At 39.1% G+C, this 25985-nt stretch overlaps 1 protein-coding gene across 21 annotated transcripts in view; it reads left to right on the top strand.

The window, feature by feature from the left end:
- Positions 1-25985, top strand: part of SOX5 (SRY-box transcription factor 5) — a 944197-nt gene that overhangs the window by 467 nt on the left and 917745 nt on the right. For 5 of the 21 annotated variants that reach the window (XM_081058276.1, XM_081058285.1, XM_081058284.1 and 2 more), the window contains exon 1: positions 819-983. The exons of 5 other annotated variants lie outside the window; for them this stretch is intronic. The gene's annotated coding sequence lies outside the window, so the exon portion shown is untranslated. Of the gene's footprint in view, positions 1-669; positions 984-25985 lie in introns of those variants that run through there. 11 more of the 21 variants (XM_081058275.1, XM_081058269.1, XM_081058280.1 and 8 more) reach the window with 9 other exon arrangements.

The raw sequence follows: 25985 nt of genomic DNA, 5'->3' as shown, positions 1-25985 counted from the left end.
TCGCTTTAAAAACCGAACCTCTCGCGGCTCCAGCTTCCGCGCTGGGCAGACAGCGGCTCTCCTCCCACAAGGTTCCGCGGACACCCGCAGACCCCCACGCGTCCTCTCCCGGCGAGCTTTACTGTGTGCAAACAGGGGTGGGGGCAAGAAGGGGCCCAGGTCACAGTTACAGGGCAACGGGTGAGGTTCCAGAGCAAGCAAGAAGTTGACAAAGGGGACTTGACTGAACATGAATGCGTATTTATAGGCGAGATCTCCATCGAGATCTAGAGATAGCCCACTCTCCCTGCTCCTTCCATTCCTGCCATTTCATTTTATCGCTCCTTTAAGTGGAGGACAGATTTTTTTTTTTTTTTTGTAACATTCCTGCACGGTGTGGGTAATCACCGCGTTATTTACAATCTAGTTACTCTGCAGCAGACAGGGAAGCAAACTCTGGGGCTCCTTCCATTCGGATGGACAGAAAGGGCGGCCGGGCGGCGAGCTGCAGGAAGGAGGTCAGGGTGGGTGTGCGGGAGCTTGGGGGTGACCTGGAGAGAGCCGGAGCCCCCAGCGCTCCCCTCGCGCCCGCCCCCGCCCTCGCCGCACCCCCCGGGGCGGGCGCCGGGCCTCGGTGACCGCCGGCTGGTGCGCTGCCCTCGCCTCCCCCATTGTTCCTACTGTCTTTTTGCCTTTTGTTATTTGCACTCGCATTGTGTTGTTTGTCTCTGAAGCCGCCTCATGACCAGCAAAGGGATTTCACCTCGTCCTTGAGAGCTACACGGGGAGCGCGAGCGAGCGAGAGACTGGGGGAGTGGGACGCGCGCGCGCACAAACTCACACACACACACACACACACACACACAGACACACACAGACACACACACAGAGTGAAAAAGGCGAGCCACCAAAACCCATCTCCAGTCTCCTCCCGGGGCCCCCAAGCCCGCCACTGTGCCACTTTGCATCCCACGCCAGAGGAGACATTAAGGAGACCCGGTAAGGTGCGTGAAACGCAGCGTTTTAACTTTGTTGTTCGTCCCGATGTTGTTGTGGGCAGACCTCCAAGGCGCAGAGCTCCCCTCAGCCGCGCGCGGTACCCGCCACTCAGCACTCGTTCCCCGCTCCAGCTGGAGAGCCTGCTGAGGAGGGAGGGGGCCGCCACCGGAGTTTCCTCAAGTACAGAGGGAGGGGGACTGGGCTGGGGGTGAGGAAGAGGCGAGAGGCGGCTCGAGACTTGAAGTGGCCCTGTCATCTTCGGGGGTCGCCTGTTGGGGGAAGACCCTGAAGTGTGGGCTTGGACCCAGTTCAGGAAAGGGATAACTTTTATATTTTTGTTGGGGAGCCTGCGTGCTGTTGCCGGTATTGTTTTGTAAGTGGTGGCGGTGGAGGTGGTGATGAGAGATAAGAGCAGAAGTGCAGGGAAAATCCTAGGCTAGTCTGTGCACCTTGGCTAACGCCAAACGACAGAGCCTAAAAGTTGGACAAAGCTTCTTACCCTTCCGAGAATATAAACGCGACCCCCAACCTACCCCACAACCTTAATATTCCCCGTTTTCGTCTTTTTGTTTCGCTTTCTGCAATTCCTCTCGCTACCACTCCCCCTCCCTCCCGCCCGGAATTTCGGAAACTAGTCTCATCCTTCAGGATTCAAGGGATTTCAGAGACCGGAAGCTTTAATTTTATTGCAACTACTTGCCCCCCTCCCATCCCCCATTCAGTGTACGAAGTGAAGATCACTCACGTGTTGTGTCACTTTAAGCGCAGGTATGGGAAATCTCGCTTGCACTTTGGGGCTACAGTAATAAGCAAGGAAAAGAGGTCATACCAGTTGAAATCAAATTGGATTTGGAAACGTTTCCGTTTGATAGCAGCAGTTTCTTGCGTATTGATCTGCTGCCCACGGATATATGCGAAGCACTATTTACATATTTTAATACTAATTTTCCTTACACTTTGCAAAGCAAATACATTAATAAATACTTTAACCCTGGTGAATAGCTGAAGACGTTGGCCTCTGTGACTAAATTCAGTGTGGTTGAATGTGAATTCATTTCAGTCTTTCTCAACTAAAGCAGGTCAAAATGAGGAATTCTGTGAATATGCAGAGTGATATTCTCAGGGTCAGCCAACCCAGGTACTCTGGGAGGCAGTCAACTGTACTTCACAAAAGTTTAGGAATTTGTTCTATCCCAGTTGAGATCCTCACCAGATCCAGATATCCAAAGTAGTTTGTCAAGAAAGGCATGAGAGGATTTCCCCAGAGGCTTCCTTCGGGCTCAGCTAAGTCCTTTAGTCAAGGACAAGACCAAGGGAGATCTGTGGGATTTTGGGTAATAAGTGTGGGAATCTGCAAAGGGACTAGACAGAGTGATTTGTTTCCTTGATGCTCGTAAATAATGTCCCCTAGTATCCTTAAAAAAAAAAAAAAATCCATGCAAACAAAACCGGCCAATGAAGTAGGCGCGTGGGAGATTCTAGGCAATGGGCATTTCAGTCAGAAAAAGCAGAGCGGTTTTTGATCAGGATTACAGGAGTGAGGTTTGATTGCCAAGAGTGATTAGGTTAAGGACCAGATGCTTTTAAAGCATAGGAAAATGTTTTCTTAAGTTTGACTTTTATAGAATTTGAAAGGAGGATGATGTCTTAGTTTTCACAGAACTGCTGAATTTTGATCTGTCTAATTTTGAAGGAATTCAGCTGTATGTGAACTGCTGTTAGCTGTGATAGGGAAGGAATCTGGTTTCAAATGCAGCTACATGTGACAAAGTTTCTGGGGGTGCTTCTTCCTGATTTAAATATAGCTCTGAGACTGAAGCCTAGATAAATTCAGCCACAATGATTTAAAATCATAAGCACTTACTCTGAAAGTTCTCTTAGGCATTGTACAAAGTTCTGCAAATTATGTCATCAACTGATTATTCCTCAGAACTATACAAGATAAAAATCATAAGCATCACTTAAAACTGATGCAATACGGCCTGAAATCCTTAAACTGGTAGGGATTGCTGTTGTTTGCCTAAAAGGTAGATCTTTCATCACATGAGTTGTTTAAAAAACATTTAATTGTGGGGGTGGGAAGGGATGTGCATAATTATTTAGTTATTTGTGTTAATTATATAGTAGCATACTCGCTTGAAATTCTTTCTTTTTTTTTCTTTTCTTTCCAGTGGTCTTCTAACAACTTTATACATGAAGAATTTATTTGCTTGTGGGTTTTTAAAAATCTCTTTTTGTAGCCTTTTTTGAATGGATAATATTGAACCAATTTTACATAGACCTGAAAGAGTAAATGCTTAATGTAGGAAAAAAAGAGCTCCGACTCTTAATACAGAAACCCTGTACTAGTTTTGCTGTTGAGCTTAAACAGTTCTGGTTGAATGGCATGTTATATACAGGATTCAGAACTCTCAAAGGTATTTGGTAAATAGCGGGGCATTTGAGATCCAGTACTTATTTTAAGTTAACTTAGTGCTATACATGTAAATGCACATCCTGTTTAGACTGACACATGGTTTTGTAAAAGGAAAAAATGAATATACACTTATAAAGATGTTATCTGTGGAGTATATGGAGTAAATAATAAATAACAAAGAAGTGAAGTTTATATTCAGATATGATGGCTTCTGCTTTTTTTGGTTTGTGTGTGTGTGTGTGTGTGTGTGTGTATGGTTGCGGGTAAGGCACGAACTGTAGGGCGAGTTTAAAATGTCATTTTCTATTTAAAAGAATTAATTTTAATGTTTGAATAATTTTTTCTTATAAAGCAAATGAAAAATGTGATATAATGATTAAAAGGATATACCATCTTCTTGAAAAAGCTCTATTCTTTTACTGGGTGATAGGCAATCATTATTCTGAAAGCATGTTCAGATTATGTAAAAAAGATATGCAGGGCAGGATAAAACTTGTTTTTCGTAATCGAAAATATACGAGATTTCAAATAACTTAGAGTTCCATTGTTGAACACTGTTTAGATTTCCAACAGGTAAAATTGCTGGATATGATTGATTAGCATAACCTGGATGATTCACCCAATATCTAATCACCTCCAGTGGTAGAGTTTTCTCTAGAGTTTTGAGAGTGACCTGGAAAACTTATTTATATAGACGTGAAGTCAGTGCGTTCCCTCACAGACATACTCATCACAATTTTTTAGCCTGAGAAATGTAGATTTATTTTAAAGGCGAAAAAAGTGCTTGGCTGTTTCAAATAAACTATATCCTGCATTTAGAGTTGTAGATAGTTAATAAAATAAAAGTCCAATTTTGTTCCAAACATTGTTTTAAAACACCCATTCGTAAATTGTCTACATTTGGTTTTCATATGTTAATGATTTGGGATCTGAAACTTCTTTCAGAAAGGCATTTTGGTTTATCTTAAAAAACACTACACAAAACTGTCTAAACAACTTTGTAAATAAACTGTTCCAAATGCCTCAATTTGATGAATGAATTAAAGAATTATAGTTCTTAATCCAATTATGATCAGCCTTGTTATTCCATTTCCCATTTGGGGAAGTTTGGGGAGTGGGAATGGTAAATGATTTTCAAATGTGAGTGGGGTCTTTGCTGTTTATTTTCTGTGTGTGATGTAACATAAATAATTACTCATACCTAACATTTAGAAGGATTTTAGACGTAGGGAAGTTATTTCATGATCTTCAATTAAACCGAGAGTTTATTTGCATGAATAGTTGTTCTTAAGCAGTAGTAGAATAAAAATCTTAAGAATATAAAGCAAGGATCTAACCTTTTGCTTAAAAATAATGAATTTTTATATTTGAAGGGGAAGAAATGGAACCCTTAATTAAGACTCAGTAGTAGGGCAGACACTCAGGAACTGTTAGTTACTTTCAGCTGTGCCATGTGGGGATGTTCTAGTCGGTATGTACTAGTTAATAAACTTTACTATATTCAATTTCTTTGTCTTTAAAATTAAGGGGGAAAATGCTTTTTGGGTTATTCCCTACCCCTCTAGCTGTCTACATGGGTGCTTTCAAATGCTCTCCTGATCAGGGGCCTGAACTTTTTCAGGATGGACCCTTAATAATAGCCTAGTTTGCTTTGATGGACCCTTCTGAATTTCTGCCCCATTTGCTCAGTTTAACCTTTGGCTTAGAAATTACTCAAAGGTGTTAAGAGCTTATTATGGTTTAATTCTCTTACTAATTGTTATTATATCATTATTATTGTTATTGTTATTATACTTTATCACGACCACCTAATTCCTTAGAGAAAGATTTGTGAAGATTACAAGTATCAAGTGGAGCTGCCAACAAGAAATATTTATAAAGATAGGGATTTTTTTTCCGGTACCATTCAAATCATACCTTATAGTCAAGTAATCACTGTCCTTACAGGTAAGGATAACATTCAGTAGTGGCAGCGTATTGATAAAGTTAGAGGGAAAATGAAAGCATTTTTTTTTTTTTTGAAAATGAATGCATTTAAACAATACATTGAATAAAAATCCGTTACAAATTTGAGTCTTAAAAAATAAAAAAACACCCAGAAAAAAGTGAATTTCCAGGAGTAGTGGTAGTGGTGGTGGTATTGAATGCTACAGGTATAGGTCCATTCATTCTTTATTGATAAAAATTCATTATAAGTTAAAAAAAAGAAAAAGAAAACCTGAGTATATCTTTGCTGCTCAGTTGCTCATCGTTCAGTTACCTCATGACTATGTGGTATCACGTGTCCAAAGAGGGCAAATAGTGCAGCAGTCCACAGGATGGGAGGGCTCTGGTTTGATGTCTAGTTGGCATTCTCTGGAAGCTCAGGTATTGCATTGTCACTACAGAATCTATGAAAGCCTTGGAGGTAGAAAATTCAGGAAAGAACCAGGATGCTTAAGAGGCGATCCCACTAGATTTTTGGAGCACTCAGTTTAGGTGTGTTTATAATTTTTCCAAGACTTCACTTGGAGTTCTTAACATTTGGTACTCTGCCCCTTTTCTTAACCTCTAATGCTGGAGATTGTAATGTTTGTTTCTTACAGGGATATGCATGGATCACACTAGATACTGTATGTCAAATTCCTAGCGTGGGGTCTGTCATGAACTAGGTGCTCAATAAATGTTAGCTACACTATTTCCTTCTTCCAGCCACGTCTTTTTGATCATTAATAATGTTTGAAATTTCATTTTGTACTTGTTTTGAACTTTTTTGAGTCTAGGAAGAAAAACATATCACTTTCTTGAGGCTGAGATCAACGCTTTAAAATAGTGATTCAATTAACATCTATATATGATCTCTGACAATGTGGTTTTATTAAGATGCTGTATTTGGTGCAAGTGTGAATTCTATCTTTTATTCATATAAATGTACCTTCAGTAATTAACATTTCATCCTATATAATAGGTAAAAGCAAACAAACACGTTAGGACTTAATTGTAGATTTATCTTCTTAGTCTCCTTTTGATTTCCCATTACAGATATAAACTAGTGGAAATTTATTGTTATTTTTTCCACTAATAATTATCCACCTCTGGGTTATGTTAAGTTATAGTGCATGTGGATAGAGAGAAATTCCACTTGGAAAAATAAATAAATCTGACTTTGCAATATTTTGCCCTATGGAGTCAACAGTTCCTTCAAAGAGAATATTATAGGTTTGTTTGTTTAAATTGGGTGCAAGGAGAAAGGCACAATAAATATACCATTGCCTTTTTGGAGAGATGATACATAATACTAACATGGAGAAATTAGTGGTTGTTTTATCTTCCCAGTGGTACAGAGAAAATTTATCCGTAAGTACAGCTGACCAAAAATAAAGGAAAGGCTTTTTAAAAAAGCAAATAAATGCTTTGGTTATTCCATTAATTTGGGTCCCTCAAGAAGCCGATGTTAAGATGGAATTAGACGTGTAACAAGGTTATGGGGGGCAGGGCGAGAGCAGGAGAAGGCTAGGACAGCCTTTCCACTGATCCAGGTTTGACAGTTATGCAAGGAGAGGTGGAAGGAAGGAAGGAGGATCTAGTAGGAAGAAGCTGACTGTAGCACAGTTCAAGAAAGGTTTAGCTAGAGAGAAAGCCATGGGAGGAGTCCTCTGTCTCCAAGGAATGGCCTGCATTTTCAGCCCCACTGGGCTCAGTCATTGGCTGGGAGCAGCCCCCTGGAAGAATGGCCTTGGTGCTCAAATGGTGCTAGAGATGTAGAGGCAGCAGGTGGGGCACTGAGTCCATTATATTCTCGCAACAGGAGATCTGAGCGGGCCTACCATTAAAGAAAGACCTGGATTTTTTTTTTTTTTTTCAGCTCTCTGAAGCTTTATTTTCCTCCACTGTAAAATAAGCACAATGATAGTATCACCTCATGGAGTTCTAGTCAAGATTAAATGAGGTTATATGAGATTATATATAAATCTGTAGTACCATGCATGGCACAGAGGAAATGCTCAATATATGTATTGTACTCTGTTTAATGGACTTATAAAATGCAAGTGAGAGGTATAGTTGAATTGTATCCGGTGATCGTAAATATATTTGAACAACTGATATTTCATTTAATTAGAAGGCATTTTGTTCATGCAAGCAAACATCCTTAGTGCGTGTCTTTTAAATATGGCACAATTAATTTCTCATGCTTCAATCCTTGTTTTTAGCAGGTTATAAACCATACAAAAGGTAGACCAACTGACCTTGACTGTCTTCAGGTAATGTGGCTTAAAGCACCACGGAATGTTCTCTGCCTTTCCTTACCCCTCTAGGCTTCCTAGTCAGTTGAGAAGCAACTTGCACTGTAAGTCTGCATTTTATCTTGAGCCTCAAACACCTTGCCAGTCTTCACTCCCCTGTGTTCCTGTTCCTAAACCAACTTGCCGCGCCACAAAGCACTGAACTCAAGTGGCCCTCAGCGCGAGCTCCTGCTGTGATGAGTCACAGAGCCACTAGCACTTTGTTGCCTTCGGTTTGATCACTGCCATGAGCAGTCCTTCAATTGTCAGCTAAGAGACCCTTCAGGGAGTTGTCCCTTAATAGAAAGTCTCTTTTCTTCCCTCCTGTTGTAACTTTAAATTAAAAGGAACTGTAGAGGAGCTGGTGGCATTGCAGCAAGCAGTTCATTCTTCTACCCACTGGGAGAACAACCTCTGAGAACAGACGTTACTGGATCGAGAATTGAGTTGTTGCTATTTTTGGGGGGGCCAGCATGGGGGGGACAGGCAGTTGCAGTGGAGGATGAAGACCTTGTCACTTAGAGTCACTCAGACTGATTCTTAGTAATGTCGTGGAGAGCAATCCTGTGCAGACTAGGGAGCATTTTTTTTGAATGTAAGATAATGACTTAGCATGTTACTTTCAAGGGGGATTCATGAGACCACTGGTATTTGGGCCCCACTTTTTAGGTGGTTCTGTGTGTTGTACTGTGGGAAACTGGCACTGGGACAACTTCAAAATCCAAGGAGGGTAGGAGGCAGGAAAAGAGAGCTAATTTTTGACACATTCCTCAGACAAGTGACCCCTCTGGGGAATCTGTGCCCAGGATAAAGACTGCTTACTGTGAGGCTCTGGCACAGTTTTCCCCAAATAGCGAGTGCTGGTTACTTCAATGTCACTGGTTAAAAAGGCTGACGAACTTAACATTTGTAAGGAAAAAAAAAAGAAAAAGATGTTAGTACTTTTGACAGCATGTTTCCTAGATGCCATTGCTCACTAAACTTCTGACTTAACTCTGCTGAGCCAGGCTTTACATCCTCTGTATAGCAGTTGCTGGTCCATTCCATTCTCCATTCTGGGTTAGGGCCTGCCCTCAAATCCGATGTCGGCTAAGATTTCCTGGTGTAATTCGGAGCTGCTGAAAGCTGAAGTTGTTTGATGTGTCCTATCAGGAGCTGACTGAGGTTTGCCTGTAAGTTCTTAGGATGTGAGCTGTTACTATGCTGTGTTGGCAGGCTGTCATATGTGTCTCATTTACTCTTGCACTGGACACGGCTTTTGAACAAGTGCATACTGTTTCTTATAATTCTGCCTTGACTTTTCTTACTTCACTCTCTCAGCCTCCTTTCCATCATACCTTCACTATTAGAATAATAGTGTCTTTTCTATGTTAAATCAGGAAATAAAGTGATAGCTTTAATGCACACTAAGCAAATAAGCAAATCTATCAGTATGTAAAAAAAATTAGTGGGCCCGCTATTTATTTCTAGGGACTTCCTCAGCCCCCCAGCCCAAATACTCTACCTTCCCTGCCTCCCCCTTTCCCTATCACTGCTTACGGGGCTTTTTTAAACCTTTCTCTTGCCACGAGGTCTTGATTCTCATGGTACCGTTGACAACTCTGCATTGTGTTAATCTCACTGGATGAAGTGAGGTGTGAAAGGTGTGCCAAATACATCGCTGCCTGGTTTGAAAGCAGGTAACCACAAGGTGACAAAACACTTAGAAGGAAAGCTCCCTAAGCGCACTGTTGTATCCCTGGCACAATCATGATGCTTGAAACAGGGCAGTAACAGAATAAATGATTGCTGAGCCAACATATCTTGCAAACCCAGCTTCATTTTGATTCAACTCAGCCCTGCATGATGGGGAAGTGAGAAAAGTAACAGCAGTTGAGTGTTGACTATGTTCCAGGCACCGTGCTAGGTGCCTTACATGGATAATCTTGTTTAATCCTCACAGCCCACCACTGAGAAGGGTATTATCCCCTTTCTACAGATGGGCAGACAAGCTTCAATGGGTCAGATGCTTGCTCATTTTCCTCAGTTAATGAGCAGGAGAATCATTTCCTGGGTTTCTGTCTTTTTGACTCCACCATTTATACTCTTTTTTTTTTTTTTAAGATTTTATTGGGGAAGGGGAACAGGACTTTATTGGGGAACAGTGTGTACTTCCAGAACTTTTTTCCAAGTCAAGTTGTTGTCCTTTCAGTCTTAGTTGTGGAGGGCGCAGCTCAGCTCCAGGTCCAGTTGCCGTTGCTAGTTGCAGGGGACGGAGCCCACCATCCCTTGCAGGACTTGAGGAATTGAACTGGCAACCTTGTGGTTGAGAGCCCACTGGCCCATGTGGGAATCGAACTGGCAGCCTTCGGAGTTAGGAGCGTAGAGTTCTAACTGCCTGAGCCACTGGGCCGGCCCCTATACTCTTTTCGATCATGCTGTGGCCAAGACACTGGTGTGGGGTGCCTATCTAGAAAATGGGAGCACTAACCATGCCTGTCTGTCTAACCATACGGGATAGTTGGGAGGGACAGGTGAGAGGTGGTCACTGAAAATGATGCCTGAACTGTCAAGTAATTTCTAAATGTCAGTTATGATCAAATACCCGCTGATCCATTTATTAACCGAAACAAGATTTACTGAACATACAGATGCATGTTGCTTAAATTTTACTTCATAAGAAATATTTTCTGATGTGAAGAAGAGATTCTGGGTACATAAGAGCTGACGTCAATGGAGATTATAGAACAGTGTTTCTTAAAGGTGATCACCCAATCACCTAGTTGAAAACCACTTGGGATGTTGTTAAAAATCTACTTCTTTGCCCTCCACTCAGAATTGGGGAACCTGATTCTCTGTGGTGGAAGCCCTGTGACCCTGCATTCCTAACAAGCATGACTGGCAATTCTTTCATGCATAAAAGTTTGAGAATCAGTGATAAAAATTTTTATTGATTTCGTTTGGTAGTGATATCTATGGCATATGGAATTATAGTAAGATGCTGAAAGAGTAGTGGCAGTGCCACGGTAAAGCACTACTGATTGATTGTTCGATTGCTAGAAAGACTTTTTGGATGATGTGGTTTTAGGAGTTTTGAAATAAAATTTAAAGAACCTCTAGTAAATTTGACTATATAGAACATTAGCATGCTTAAAGTCGAGAGGGGACCTGACACAAAATAGGTCGGGGTATGGGTAAGGGTTGCAGTTATGTGCATTCTAGTCTTGGAAAAAACTTTCTAACAGCACAAATCTAAGGTGGCTAAGTAAACTGAAGACCAGAAGTTGATTTATTTATCCAGCTCTGTAGCCCAAATACTGAAACGATGTCTGACACACAGTAGGTACTTAAAGACCTTTGTTTAATGAATGAGTAAAAACAGAGGAAAAGTGTAACATGCGGAAAATAGATTAGAATAGCTGATGATTATTATTGTGGAGAAAGAAGTCGAGAAAGAGTATGCTGAAAAGGAATCCTAGTGAGATTAGACAAGGACAAGGTTTTAATTAGGCTAATATGGTGCTTACAGGAAAGGACCTTCATATATACTAATAAGCAATGCAAAAAAACAAACCTGAGGTTTGCATGGTATCAAATCATCAGGCTACTTTTTGTATGTATTATCTTGGGAGAAGCAATTACTGCATGAGGGCAGCTTTGGAGTCTGATTTGCTCTCCATATGATCATACTTTGTTTCCCCAAAAATAAGACCTTGCCAGACCATCAACTCTAATGCATCTTTTGGAGCAAAAATTAATGTAAGACCCCATATTATTACATTACATTACATTATGTTATATTATGTTATATTTATTGTATAAGACCTGGTCTTATATTAATTGTTGCTCCAAAAGACGCATTAGAGCTGATGGTGCGGCTAGGTCTTATTTTTGGGGAAACATGGTAGTACTCAATAAATATTTATTGAACAATCCGCATGAACTAGAAAAGAAAGCTTTTAAATGATACCAAAATATCTTGTAAAGAGAGAAAAATTTTATAAATGCTAACCAGTGGATTGATGATCATGAAAATAGCAAATCTTCATAAAACTGCACATTTCTAAACTTTACTAAACTCTAGTTTATTTAGAGTTTAGTAAAGTTTCTATCCAATTGTGTCCCTTTCGCCAAGCCATGCTTTGCTGCTAATGCCACTTTTCATTTTACTGTTTTGAAAACTGACGAGGGTGCTTAGCACTGTGCCTTGCTGATGCTGGCTATTTAATGAGTATTTGCTGGATACTTCCATCAGTGAGTGGTAAGTATTGACTTGGGCCTGGGGGTGTGGAGTTGGGAAATTGAAAGACAGTTGCCCTCGTTCACTTTGAATTCCCAGTGATAAGGGATCAGCAACCTGTAAGTTGGCAGACTTTCTATATATTTCAAGGTCCAGTTATTGGAATCTTGAAGGGAAGGATGTTTGCTAAGGTAATGACTTCAAAGGAGGGCTCAGCATTGTTAAAAGAGGTAACCATTCATTTGATGTGGAAAGTCAGGCTGTAAAAATGTATTTGGGGGAAGAAACGGTAAAAAGTAATTCTAAACCTAACAGGAGTTTCAGTAGAAAAAAATGGCTGTAATTCAAACAGTTTAATGTTAACATCAATGCACGTCTCATGGCTCAAGCCCCGCATACTGCTTGGGAAATAAAAGGAGATTGTGTAAAGAATTAGCAATACAAGGCATTTTTAAGTGCTTTATTGCAGAGGCCTGTGATACTCTGTGAAATCTATGCAGTCTCTTTCTTCCTGCTGTGCTTAATTTCAGAATCTGATGCTATTACCTATCCTTGGAGAGAAAAAAAAAATCACTCTCTGTTAACTCTTAAAAACCGAGTTTAACATTTCATTTGCTTGCCACACAATCTTTCTGACATTTCTTGGGAAGAGAGCAGTGGTGTATTTAGCCACGGAGGGTTGGCCTCCAAGTTTAGCATCTAGGATTATATCAAGGGGGGTAGCATGAGAGTAAGAGAGCAAGTTGGAAATAAATGTTGAAAGTGTAAGTTAGAAATGACTTAAGCAGCTTGAAGAATAAGGTCTCTGAAAGAGGCAGACCCAGGTTGTGTTTGGCATGACTCCAAATCAGAAGCCAGAACAGGAGTTAACGCTTTACAATAGGTGGCTATCTTTTTGTGACATAAAGATGTGTCCACCAAAAATAAGTTCCTGGCATGCCATCACTGTGCCCCCTCTGCTTAGCTTGAAAGCATAGTTGATGTTGATTGATAGTTTACCACGACCAGGCATTGTGCTAAGCAGTTTATTTTGATGTTTATTGATTCTTTCCAGTAACTCTCTGATGCAGATACAAGTCTTGCCCCGTTATACAGATAAGTAAACTGAACTTGCCAAAGTAGCACAGCTGGTAAGTGGTAAAGGTGAGACTTGAACCCACAGTGGTCTGATTCTGAAGACTGGGCTCTTACCCATTATAGTATAGGAAGTATGTTTTAAGTCCTGTTGAGTCATCCTTCAAAATGACATTTGTATTTTTCTTTTTCTTTATATATGCACTTCTATCACTCTAGAACAGCCTCTTTTCAGCTTATTTCTGAACAATTGCAAAGTTCCCCAAACTAGGATCTCTCTTTATTTTTATTTTCTTTTTAATTGGAAATGAGGATTTATTGAAAAACATATTACTTTTGGTCAGTTCTACCAATGGGATGGACTTATTGTACAAAGTAGAGTCGTGCTGGGGCTGGCATCAACAGACTTCGCCACTTCTGACTTCTCCAAACTCATGCCATTCTTCTTTTTCTTTTTTTTTAATTTATTGGGGTGACAATTGTTAGGAAAATTACATAGATTTCAGGTGTACAATTCTGTATTACATCATCTATAAATCCCATTGTATATTCACCACCCAGAGTCAGTTCTCCTTCCATCACCATATATTTGATCCCCCTTACCCTCATCACCCACCCCCCATCCCCCTTACCCTATGGTAACCACTAAACTATTGTCTGTGTCTATGAGTTTTTGTTTCTCATTTGTTTGTCTTGTTCTTTTGTTGTTTTTGGTTTATGTACCACATATCAGTGAAATCATAGGGTTCTCTGCTTTTTCTGTCTGACTTATTTCGCTTAGCATTATACTCTCAAGATCCATCCATGGTGTCACAAATGTTCCTATATCATCTTTTCTTACCGCTGAATAGTATTCCATTGTGTATATATACCACAGCTTCTTTATCCATTCATCAATTGAAGGACATTTTTGTTGTTTCCATGTCTTGGCCACCGTAAACAAAGCTGCAATGAACATCGGAGCACACGTGTCTTTATGGATAAATGTTTTCAGATTTTTTGGGTAGATACCCAGGAGAGGGATTGCTGGGTCATATGGTAATTCTATTCGTAATTTTTTGAGGAACCTCCACACTGCCTTCTATAGCGGCTGCATCAGTCTACATTCTCACCAACAGTGTATGAGGGTTCCTTTTGCTCCACAGCCACTCCAACACTTGTTACTATTTTTGTCTTGTTGATGATAGCCATTCTGACTGGGGCGAGGTGATATTTCATTGTGGTTTTTATTTGCATTTCTCTGACGATTAGTGATGTTGAGAATTTTTTCATATGTCTATTTGCCATTTATATGTCCTCTTTGGAGAAATGTCTCTTCAGCTCCTCTGCCCAGTTTTCAATTCGGTTGTTTGTTTTATTGTTGTTGAGTTGCATGAGTTCCTTGGAAATTTTGGATATTAGACCCTTATCAGAGGCACTGTTTGCAAAAATCTTCTCCCATTCATTTGGTTGCCTCTTTATTTTGTCGATGGTTCTTTTGCTGTGCAGAAGCTTTGAAATTTCATATAGTCCCATTTGTTTATTTTAGCTTTTACTTCCATTGCCTTTGGAGTCAAATTCATAAAATGCTCTTTGAACTTAAGGTCCATAAATTTAGTACCTATGTTTTCTTCTATGCAGTTTATAGTGTCAGGTCTTATGCTTAAGTCTTTGATCCATTTTGAATTAATTTTCGTACATGGTGACAGATAGCAGTCCAGTTTCATTCTTTTGCACGTGGCTATCCAATTCTCCCAGCACCATTTATTGAAGAGGCTGTCCTTCCTCCATTGTATGCATTTAGCTTCTTTGTCAAAAATTATCTGTCCATACTTATGTGGTTTTATTTCTGGGTTCTCAATTCTATTCCATTGGTCTCTGTTTCTGTTTTTCTGCCAATACCATGCTGTTTTAATTATTGTAGACCTGTAGTGCAAGCTAAAGTCAGGGAGTGTGATACCTCCAATATTGTTCTTTTTTCTTAAGATTGTTTTGGCTATTCGGGGTCTTTTATGGTTCCAAACAAATCTGATGATTTTTTTGTTCTATTTCTTTAAAAAAGGCCATTGAGATTTTGATGGGGATTGCATTAAATCTGTATATGGCTTTGGGTAATATGGCCATTTTAACTATTTTGATTCTTCCAATCCATGAGCATGGAATGTCTTTCCATTTCTTTGTGTCTTCTTCAATTTCTTTATAAAATGTCTTATAGTTTTCAGCATATCGGTCCTTCACATCCTTGGTTAAATTTATTCCTAGGTATTTTATTCTTTTTGCTGCAATTACAAAACTAATTGTTTTTTGTATTTCTTTGTCTGAGATTTCATTGTTAGTATATAGGAATGCAATGGACATTTGTACATTGATTTTGTAGCCAGCAACTTTACTGTATTCGTTGATTGTTTCTAATAGCTTTTTGGTGGCGTCTTTAGACTTTTCTATATATAGCATCATGTCATCTGCAAAGAGTGATAATTTAACTTCTTCATTCCCAATTTGGATGCCTTTTATTTCTTTTTCTTGCCTGATTGCTCTGGCAAGGACTTCCAACACTATGAAAAGCAGAGGTGATAGGGGACAGCCCTGTCGTATTTCTGAACGTACAGAAAAGGGCTTCAGTTTTTCACCATTAATTATGAGATTAGCTGAGGGCTTGTCATATATGGCCTTTATTATGTGAAGTTATTTTCCTTCTATACATATTTTATTAAGTGTTTTAATTATAAATGGATGTTGTATCTTGTCAAATGTTTTTTCTGCATCAATTGATATAATCATATGATTTTTGTTCTTTATTTTGTTTACGTGATGTATCTCATTGATGGATTTGCGGATGTTGAACCATCCTTGTGCCCCAGGGATGAACCCCAGTTGGTCGTGATGAATAATCTTTTTAATGCATTGTTGTATTCGATTTGCTAGAATTTTGTTTAGGATTTTTGCATCTGTATTCATCAGAGATATTGGTCTGTAGTTTTCTTTTTTTGTGTTGTCCTTACCAGGTTTTAGTATCAGGGTAATGTTGGCCTCATAAAATGAGTTAGGGAGTACTGTCTCTTCTTCAATTTTTTGGAAGAGTTTGAGCAGGATTGGTATTAGATCCTGTTTGAAGGTTTGGTAGAATTCATTAGTGAAGGAATCTGGTTTCGGACTTTTGCTTTTGGGAAGGTTTTGGATGACTGATTCAATTTTGTTACTGGTGATCAGTCTGTTTAGATTTTCCAGTTCTTCATGGTTCAGCCTTGGAAGGCCATACATTTCTAAGAACTTGTCCATTTCTTCTAGGTTATTGAATTTAGTGGCATATAGTCCTTCATAGTACTCTTGGATGATCCTTTGTATTTCTGTGTTTGTGATAACTTCCCCTTTTTTATTTCTGATTTTGTTAATTAGTGTCTTCTCTCTTTTTATCTTAGTGAGTCTAGCCAAGGGTTTGTCAATTTTGTTAATCTTTTCAAAGAACCAGCTCTTCGTCACATTAATTTTTTTCTATTGTCTTTTTGTTTTGTATTTCATTTAGTTCTGCTCTGATATTTGTTATTTCCTTTCTTCTGCTGACCTTGGGTTTCACTTGTTATTCTTTTTCTAGTTCTTTAAGGTGTAACATGAGGTTATTTATTTGGGATTTTTCTTGTTTCTTGAGATAGGCCTGTAATGATATAAATTTCCCTCTTAAAACTTCTTTTGCTGCATCCCCAAAATTTTGGTAGGATGTATTTTCATTGTCATTTGTTTCTATGTATCTTTTGATCTCTCCTCTAATTTCTTCTTTAACCCAGTCATTCTTTAAAAGGATGTTGTTTAATCTCCATGTATTTGTGTTTTTTCCTGCTTCCTTTTTGCAGTTAATATCCAATTTCAAAGCCTTGTGATCAGAGAATATGCTTGGTATGATTTCAATCTTCTTAAATTGCTGAGGCTGATTTTATTTCCCAATATATGGTCTATTTTTGAGAATGTTCCAGGTACACTAGAAAAGAATGTATAGTCTCATATTTTAGGATGAAGTGCTCTATATATGTCAATTATGTCCATTTCATCCAATGTGTCATTTAGGGCTGCTATTTCGTTATTTATTTTCTGTTTGGATGATCTATCCATAGCTGTCAATGATGTATTTAAGTCCCGTAGTATACTTGTGTTTTGGTCAATTTCTCCCTTTAGTTCTGTTAGTAGTTACTTGGTATATTTCAGTGCTCCCTGATTGGGGGCATAAATATTGATGACTGTTATGTCTTCTTGTTGTGTAGTCCCGTTTACCACTATGAAATGTCCATCTTTGTCTCTTGTTATCTTTTTCACCCTGAAGTCTGTTTTATCTGATATCATTATAGCTAAACCTGATTTTCTCTGGGTACCATTTGCTTGGAGTGTCAATTTCCACCCTTTCACTTTGAGTCTATGCTTGTCCTCGTAGCTGAGATGTGTGTCTTGGAGACAGCATATGGTTGGGTTTAGTTTTTTTATCCAATCTGCTGCTCTGTGCCGTTTTTTGGTGAGTTCAGTCCATTTACATTTAGGGTGATTATTGATATGTGAGGATTTCCTTTCATTCTATCTTTTGTTTTCTTGCAAGGCTGTGTCTCCATTGTTTCTTTACCTTTTTGTTGTTGTCTATTCTTTCTGGGTGGTGGTATGCTATGATGTTTCCCTCCGTTTCTTCTTTTATTACAGTATACATTTCAGTTCTGGATTTTTTTCTGAGTGGTTACCCTTAAGTTTATGTAAAAGAAAGTTTGATATTTAGAGTATTCCATTTTCTTCAACATGCTTGCTCTCTCCATTCCCATATTCCAGTTCAGGCCTTTACTCTCCCCCTTTCTGTGTTGCCACAAATTGTCCCTGTTGATGGTGGTTGAATAGCTTCCTTTAGTATTTCTTGTAGTGTAGGTCTTGTATTAGAAAGTTCCCTTAGGTTCTGTATGTCTGGAAAGGTCTTTATTCCTCCTTCATAGCTAAGGCTATCTTTGCTGGATATATTATTCTTGGCTCATAATTTCTCTCTTTCAATAGTTTGAATATTTGGTTCCTCTCCCTCCTGGCTTGTAGAGTTTCTGCTGAAAAATCTGATGATAATCTAATGGGCTTTCCTTTGTAGGTTAGCATCTTCTTTTCCCTGGCTGCCTTGAGGATTGTTTCTTTGTCATTGATTTTAGGCAGCTTCAATACAACATGTCTTGGAGAAGGCCTGTTGGGATTGAGGTAATTAGTTATTCTATTATGCTTCTTGGATTCGAGGATCCAGTTTTGTCCATAAGTTTGGGAAATTCTTGTCAACAATTTGTTTGAATATATTCTCTGTTCCCTTCTCTCTTTCTTCACCTTCTGGTATGCCCATTATTCTTATATTGCTCTTTCTGATGGAATCAGAAAGTTCTTGTAGAGTTCTTTCATTTCTTTTAAGTCTCAAGTCTCTTTCTTCTTCCAGCTGTGTAATTTCCTGCTTTCTATCTTCAATGTCGCTGATTCTTTCCTCCATCTGGTCAACTCTACTGCCTAAGCTGGTTATTTCATTCTTAATTTCTTCTATTGAGTTCTTTATCTCCAGAAATTCTATTTGGTTCTTTTTAAAATTTCAATCTATTTCATAAAATGCTCATGTTGTTCTTTGATTGTGTTTCTGAGTTCATTAAACTGCCTTTCTGTGTTTTCTTGCATCTCGTTGAGTTTTTTCAGAACTGCAATCTTGAATTCTCTGTCATTTAAGTCACATATTTCCATACCTTTAAGTTCCTTTTCTGGAGACCTTCCACTTTCTTTCTGAGCTGTCTTGTTGCCTTGGTTATTCATGGCAATTACTGATTTATTATTTCTCTTCCTAGACATCTACAGGAGTTGTTTCTGTAACAGGTTGATAGGAAGAGTTCTTTCTTTTGTTTTCCAGTACTTGTTGGCAGAATGTTTTATTTTCTCTCCGACTGCATCCTTTTTTCTCTCTCTCACACGGTAGTGCTATGTTTTCTCTGCACTATTCCAGCTTCTTACACAATGGGGGGATTCCCTGGGAGACGGGTTCTCCTCTGTTAATAGTTCGCCTGGGTCACAAGATGCAGTGTCCATGTGGGTATGCGGAGAGCTTTTGAAGTTCTAAAGCTCTTCCTGCACTAGATTCAGAGCCCGTATGTTTCAGCAGTTCTGTTTACTCCTGCAGGGATTCTCCCAGATAGTTGGGGCCAGGTGCAGGGTGAATTGTTAGAGGTGGCCCAGAGCAATGGCGGCGACCACCACCACAGCCAGTCCTGCTTCCACAGCTCCCTCCCTTTTGTCGGAACTCGTTGGGTTGCGAATCTGTGTCTGCGGTCCATAGTTCTCAGAATAGGCAATATTCTGTTCTTTTGATCTGACTCTGCTACTGTTCCACTTCTAGCACCTGGCAGGTGGGGGCAGGGCGAGCTCTGGGATAGTAGGGAGGGGGCGGCTAGTCACAGCGCCTAAGGCTTCTGTTCTCTGCTCGGCAGTGAGGGCTTAAACCACTGTTTTCAGCCTTCTTCCCTCAATCTTTGCTCTGAGGTCACTGCCGTGAGCGTTGGGTTCAGTTGTGTTATATGCTGCCCCCTCAGCCCTGTGGGTCGTATGTGGAGCCCTAGCAGTCCGAGTTCTTCCCTCTCCCGCAGCTGTGGTAGTTCCGGGATGCAGCGAGCTCGGAGCACTGAGCTAGGTCTGCGTCCTGCACCCACTTGGCTCCGTCTCCGCACTTCTCCCTTCCCTCCTCCCCCGCTCACGCGATTCTCCCACCTTTAGGTGAATTCAGCAGAGGGCCTGTTCATCTTGCCTGTCTGCTGTGCAGGGAGTCCTTTGTGGAGTTATTGTTGTTCGATTAGTTGTAAATTCCAGGAGAGCTTTACAGAGGCTCATCTCACGCCGCCATTTAGTTGACGTCTCTCAGGATCTCTCTTTATAATTTGCTCTATTTACCACTGTCAGGTCAATCTTCCTGACATGCTATTTAGATCATATTGCTCCTTTCTCAAAAATTATAAGTGCTTGAGAACTGCGCACAGATGGGACTCACACTCTTAAGTCTGGTTTTTTAAGGGCTTTACAGTCTATCTCCAAGTCATATCTTTTCAGGCTCATATTTGAAATCTTCCCTTTGTGAACAATTTGCTTCTGATCTGGATTCAAGCTGAACGCAACTTCTTAGATGATTCTCAGATTGTTTGCAACATGTCAGTTTTATCAACTCTTCTCAGAATGCTCATGCCAGAAGCCATGGGCACTGCATAAAAAGCTGCTACTCAGAACTGAACACTATCTGACTCAGGGAATTCTTCCAGAATGGCTTTTTCCATCTACTTCAAAGTCCCCCTCAATTGACTTTCCTTGGTTCCCAATCCACTTGACTGTATTTTGGCTTTCCCTTTTTGTTCTGTCCCTTCATTCACTCAATAATCAACAAGTATTTCTTCAGTAGCTACTCTGAGCCAAGACACAATGTTAATTACTAAAGACGCAGTGGAATGTTACACAAGAATTTAGTTTATTAGGGAAGATAAGCTTTAATCAAGCAATTACCTACGTTTAGGATTGCCAATTATGGAACTGTATTTTACAGAAGTATACACATATAGGAAAAGTATATGATATATTTGGGGGTAGCAGTCAGAGGAGGCTGCCATGAGGAAGTCACAGTTGAAGGATGGTTAATGAGCTAAAGAGGACCAGAGAAAAAAAATTTGAGACATAGAGAGAAGGTTCCAAAGAGAGAGGGAGAAGGGTGTGTTCTTGGAATTAGAAGGCAGCATGGCTGGAGCAGAGTGATTGGGAAATGCATATAGATTAGGCGATAGAGGTAGGTTAGTATCAGATCGTTTAGCCTTCAGGGCCACGTTAGAGTGTGGAGTCTTCATAATAACAGTGATAAGAAACCCACTGAATAGTTTTAAGCAAGGACTAATGAAATCTGTGGCTATAGCATGTAGATCAAATTTAAGAGAGGTAGGAATGAATTTTGGCAGGCTAGTAAGGGACTAGTGCAGTGATTCAGGCAAAAGACAGATGGTGGCTTGGACTTTGGACTATAGCAGTAGTGTTAGAAGTGGAGGTAAGAGGAAGCATTTCAGAAACAAACAAACACGGAGGGATAATTGCTCAGTTTCAAGTGCTTTATAACACCCCCGCTCATAATCCTTACTTCACCAACCTAATGGGATATTCCCTCTGGTGATTATCCATTGTTTCCATGTTTCATAGGTTCAGAAAAGAGATGCATAAGTTTTTACCTCTCTCAGGGACTGTGCTGGCTTGATTTGTACCTGCTTTAGCCCTTGTGTGTTCAGGCAGAGAGATTTGATACAAAACATGTAGTGCCTCATACACGCGCGCGCACACACACACACACACACGTATTTATGTATTTGCCTTCATATTTCTATGTCTTTTTTTTTATTTCCAGATTTTGGAAACCCTCCCTATCCCTTAGTAGCCAAATTAAATTTTACTTTTTCATAGTATCCTCATAGAATATATCCTCAAAGATCTCTCCTTCTGATCTTATGCTACGTACTCCTATGACTGCTTTTATGGCTTTGACTCTATATGGTACCATATTGTAAATCTGTTGTGAATATATCTTGTCCTTTGAGAGATACTATGAGTTTGTGCCTAACAATGTGGATGCTGTAGTTCATTCAGTATTACACTCCTGTTTTGGGTCATCATATACCTTTTTTGAGCGGGGCAATATTCATAACCTCGCTCAGTCTGTGATTCCTCATCTGCAGAATGGGATAACTGTATTTATCTCATAAAGCAGTTGTGAGGAATCAGTGAGAGAATGAATACAAACAATCCTTGATACATAAATGAGCTCTACCATACCGTGATATTTTATGGGTATAAATGTTATTCCTTGAAATCAGGAACCTGTATCTAATTTTGTCCACTGGGAGCTCAGTAAATATTTGTTGAATTCAGATTTGAATTTAAGCATCATTAAGCAGACAGGACAACGTGAGTTAAAAGGCAAGGAGGTGAGAAGTAGCATGATGTGTTGGTGAAATTACAGAGAGCTTGATGTCGGTAGAACATAACGTACATGATAGGGAGCAGCTGAGATAAGGCTGTGATGGTTGGCAGCAGTTGGATTAAGGTGATCTTTTTATCATAGACTCATATATGTCAGATTCTGTCTTGTAGGCCATGGAGAACGTTATAATGTTGAGTAACGTGGTCTGCTTTGCTTGTGAATGAACTAATGATACATTAGCCAAAAAAACAGAAAACTGGTGCCTTAAGTCAGCAGTTAAAATGCTATCTTTGCATATTTGGTGACATAGTAATACTTTATTGATGAGTACCCAGTATGGGTACTGGGTACCCATCAGTAAAGTTTCTAGATTACACAGTTCTCCAGAATGTGTGTGTGTAATACACACACGCACACATACACACACACACACATATTCATAACTTATGTACATGTGTTGTACTTTAGCTGATATTCAGGGCACAAAGACAGAGCAAAGTTCAGGCTAAATGATTGTAGAAATAACAGTGGTATTACATCAGAGTTCCCTGGAGACCAATTCTGCCATTTAGATTTGCATGCAGTGGGTTTGGCTTTTTGGGAGGGCTTTGGGGACAACACCTGTGAGAGGCTGAGAGAAACAGGATGGGCTGAAGGAGAAGTTGACTGTGATGTAGCTGATGTTTCAGCTAACCTTTGGGAAGCTCTGGAACTGGATGGCTCCTCAGAGATATCTTCATCAATTCAAAGGGACCAGGCCTTTGTAACCTCACATTGGTGTTGGATGTGCACTCTCCCTGGAGAAGGGGTAGCTTTGGATGAGGGCAATTCTTGGGAAGGGCCTTAGATGTGAGCTTTCAGCAGCCAACACTCCTGGCAGCTGGAGAATGAGTTCCACTAAGCAGCGCACACAGCGTGCACTAAGCAAAACCTTCCTGAGACTTTCTCTGTTTGTTTTTTTAATTCTCATAGATTTTCCTTGAAATATGGCTGATAAAGAGCTAGCAATGGGTCAAAGAGATACCAATTCTGCCATTTTCTCATTTCACTTATATTTGCATTATTAGTATTACTTGAAAATCCCTAGATTTTTGTTTTGTTTTCTAGGAAATCTTTTTAAACCACTTGTCCACTGTATGAGGGTTAATTTAGCTAAAAATTAGACAGTGTAATCAATAGTCCACTTCCTCAAGCATACAAAAACTGTAATGTGTGACAAAATAGTGAAACAAAAAGAGACAGGAGGGTATTAACATTAACTCCTTCCTGTTGTGAATTGAGGGCCATGGTGGCAATCTATTAGTAGTTAGATTAGAAAGTAAAACCATGTGGATCATCTTGAACTTACAGCTTTGGAGAAAGTCTTCTTATGGAATGACATGAAGGGACTATTTTAATTGGAGGTAGGACAGCTGATTGGATGTAGACATAGGATGGTGGTGATGGTTTTGCTTTGTATTGGTAAGAGAGGAGAAATTCTTTGTATTTTAGGTTTGCAGGTGAGAATCTAAGGCAGTGCTTTCCTAATTTTTTAGATCATGTTTATACACTCTGTCAACAACAAAAGAATTGCTTTACTAATAGTAAACACACAAAAATAGAAATTAAGAGGGAATAAAGAATATCTAGAGAACAAGAAATGTAAATGAAGTTGTAATATTTTCTTCCAACATGCTAATGGATTATCTTTTTTTTTTTTTTTATGTACTCACCTTGAAGACTTTTGAGCTAGATTTCTAGAGTATAGGTTATATACTAAATGGGGAGAAAGTACACTGAAGACAAATTTTGACATTTTATGAGTTTGATTTATGCAACTATTTAAATGAGAAAGTATGAACATCGAAGTATTAAGATATGAATAAGGTTTTAGAATATAGTTATGCTTTAAAATGTTTCAAAAATCATGGAGGGAGCGTGTGTATGCCTGTGTATGCACATGCGTGTTTGTCTTTTGTGTGCCTGTGTACTAGCCAAGGTTATAATGAATTAGCATTTACTACTGTTTAGCAATTCCCCATAATTAACTAAAAGGTTGGGGCCACCCTGACACCATTACCCCTCTGTATATCTGGCTCTAATTTGTTAGCCATATCGTGCCTTATTCTAGAATGCTTTTGAATGTTCTCTTGTTGCTTATTTTTTTCTCTGGCTCATAAATTTATAAATCAGTTACATGCACTAATTAAAAGATGTCTTCGTTTGTGTCATCTCATCAATAAAGAACCTGAAAAGACAAAACCTTCCATAAATGAAGTAAGTTCTTTCATGTGTTTTTGGGATTTTAAATGTTTATAAGCATTTTTCTGGTAAAACTCAGCCTGGCTTAAGAGAATTATCCCAGATTCATCTTGTGCCTGAACTTTAGATAGCTTAGCTTCCTTACTAACATCTTTTATTTTGTTAATAAAAATTCGTTTCAGTTGTGTCCTCATTTTTATATTTAATGGTGCCTGCTCACAAGATGTTGACTGCTTTGAATTTATTGGAAGGAAGGGGATAAAAATACAATTCAGGTAGCATTATTATTTCTTTTCGTTACAGGTAAAGTTTAAAGGTAGCTGGATTTGGAGCCAATATATAGAAATCTTAATGAGGAGATGGTAATCAAAGTTGGATTCCTAAGGAACCCCAATCACATAGTCTTAAATATAGTTTATAAGTTAATGCTAGAGAGTACATAATGTAATGGTAGAGAATACTACTTTTAAAAATAATAAAAAAAATTAAGGTTATTTTTATATATGTACAGAGGATCTTTCCATTACTAATTAAAGGGCATATATTGTCTCTTAAAAAAAATACTGTGTCTTGAAATCTTCAGGTGATCTTATGCATACTTGTTCTTAATCTCTTTGTAACTAATTGCATATTCATCTTACTAGTAATTTACAAGTAAAATAAGCAGCATGGTGTTTGACTAATGTTAACGATTATTCATTTAAAATATTTTTATTATGAGTCTGTTCTTTGTTACATATGACAAATGTTGAGTAATGGGGTTACCACGATAAACAAAAGAGATTTGGTCCCTGCCAATCTAGTGAGAAACATGGAAGTTGATCAGCTTAATCATTCCAACAAATAGAGAGAATAGAGGGACATTCCCTTCCCCAGAGTAATTGTGACTGGTAGCTGGACTGTTAATTTTTTTTTTTTTAAATCACTAAAACATGGAATCTTGAAATAACTACCTTACATAAGTGAAGAATTTTAAACATAATGTGTTTTATCAATGTTTCATTGTTTATAAGTTTTATCAACTTGCCAATTAATTAATGGATAGTGAAGGCTTTTAACCAGGGGTCCCCTGAATGGCAATCCTTGTCTTCTTCTTAGGAAATTACACCCATAATAATATTTTGTGCTGTTTTCACTTTTCATTTACTAAAAATGCCAGGAGAGGTTAAAGGCATTTGGCAAGCAACCTTAAGTGCAATATTTGTCTATGTTGTAAAAAAAATATTTTATTCAAATTTTATGAAGCTACCTGACACCTAATTTAGTGGTTTTAAGAAACAATTAACCAGGCGTGTGAGGTGACCGCAGAGAAGAGCTGAACACCGCAGCTCACATCTGGTGAGGCAAAGCCGCCATGTCCTTGTGGCGGAAGCTGGATGCCAAGAGATGAAAGAGAAGATGCTCGAGGATATGATCTACTCCAGAGGGAACTTCCTCATCTATAGATCCTGAAGCAAGTTACTCCTTTATCTTAAAGACATTGGACAGTATATAAAGTTTGGACATCACATGTGAATGCATGATACAAAGAACCTGGTTACAATTTGTACTCTGCAAATGAATAGGCCCAGAAAGATGTAAGAGACTCTGATTGAATGGACATAAAACATCTACTTGTTAGGAATAAGTTTGGCTCTGATAATTGACCTTCATATATGAAATATAAAACTATTTGGGGGGTAGGGGAAATGGACAGTTTACTTTTATTCTTTGCAAAAGCATTCAATCTGATTTCACTAAAAACATTCTTTTTTGCCTTCATATTTCATTAGTTGTATAATAATGAATTTACACAAATACAAGAACAAATAGCAAATAGAAATGACATAAAAAGACTTGGGCTCA

This window comes from Rhinolophus hipposideros (genome assembly GCF_964194185.1).
Source record: "Rhinolophus hipposideros genome assembly, chromosome: 9".
Lineage (NCBI taxonomy): Eukaryota > Metazoa > Chordata > Mammalia > Chiroptera > Rhinolophidae > Rhinolophus > Rhinolophus hipposideros.
The sequence above is the reverse complement of the archived record's forward strand: the minus strand, read 5'-3'. Positions and strand labels throughout refer to the sequence as shown.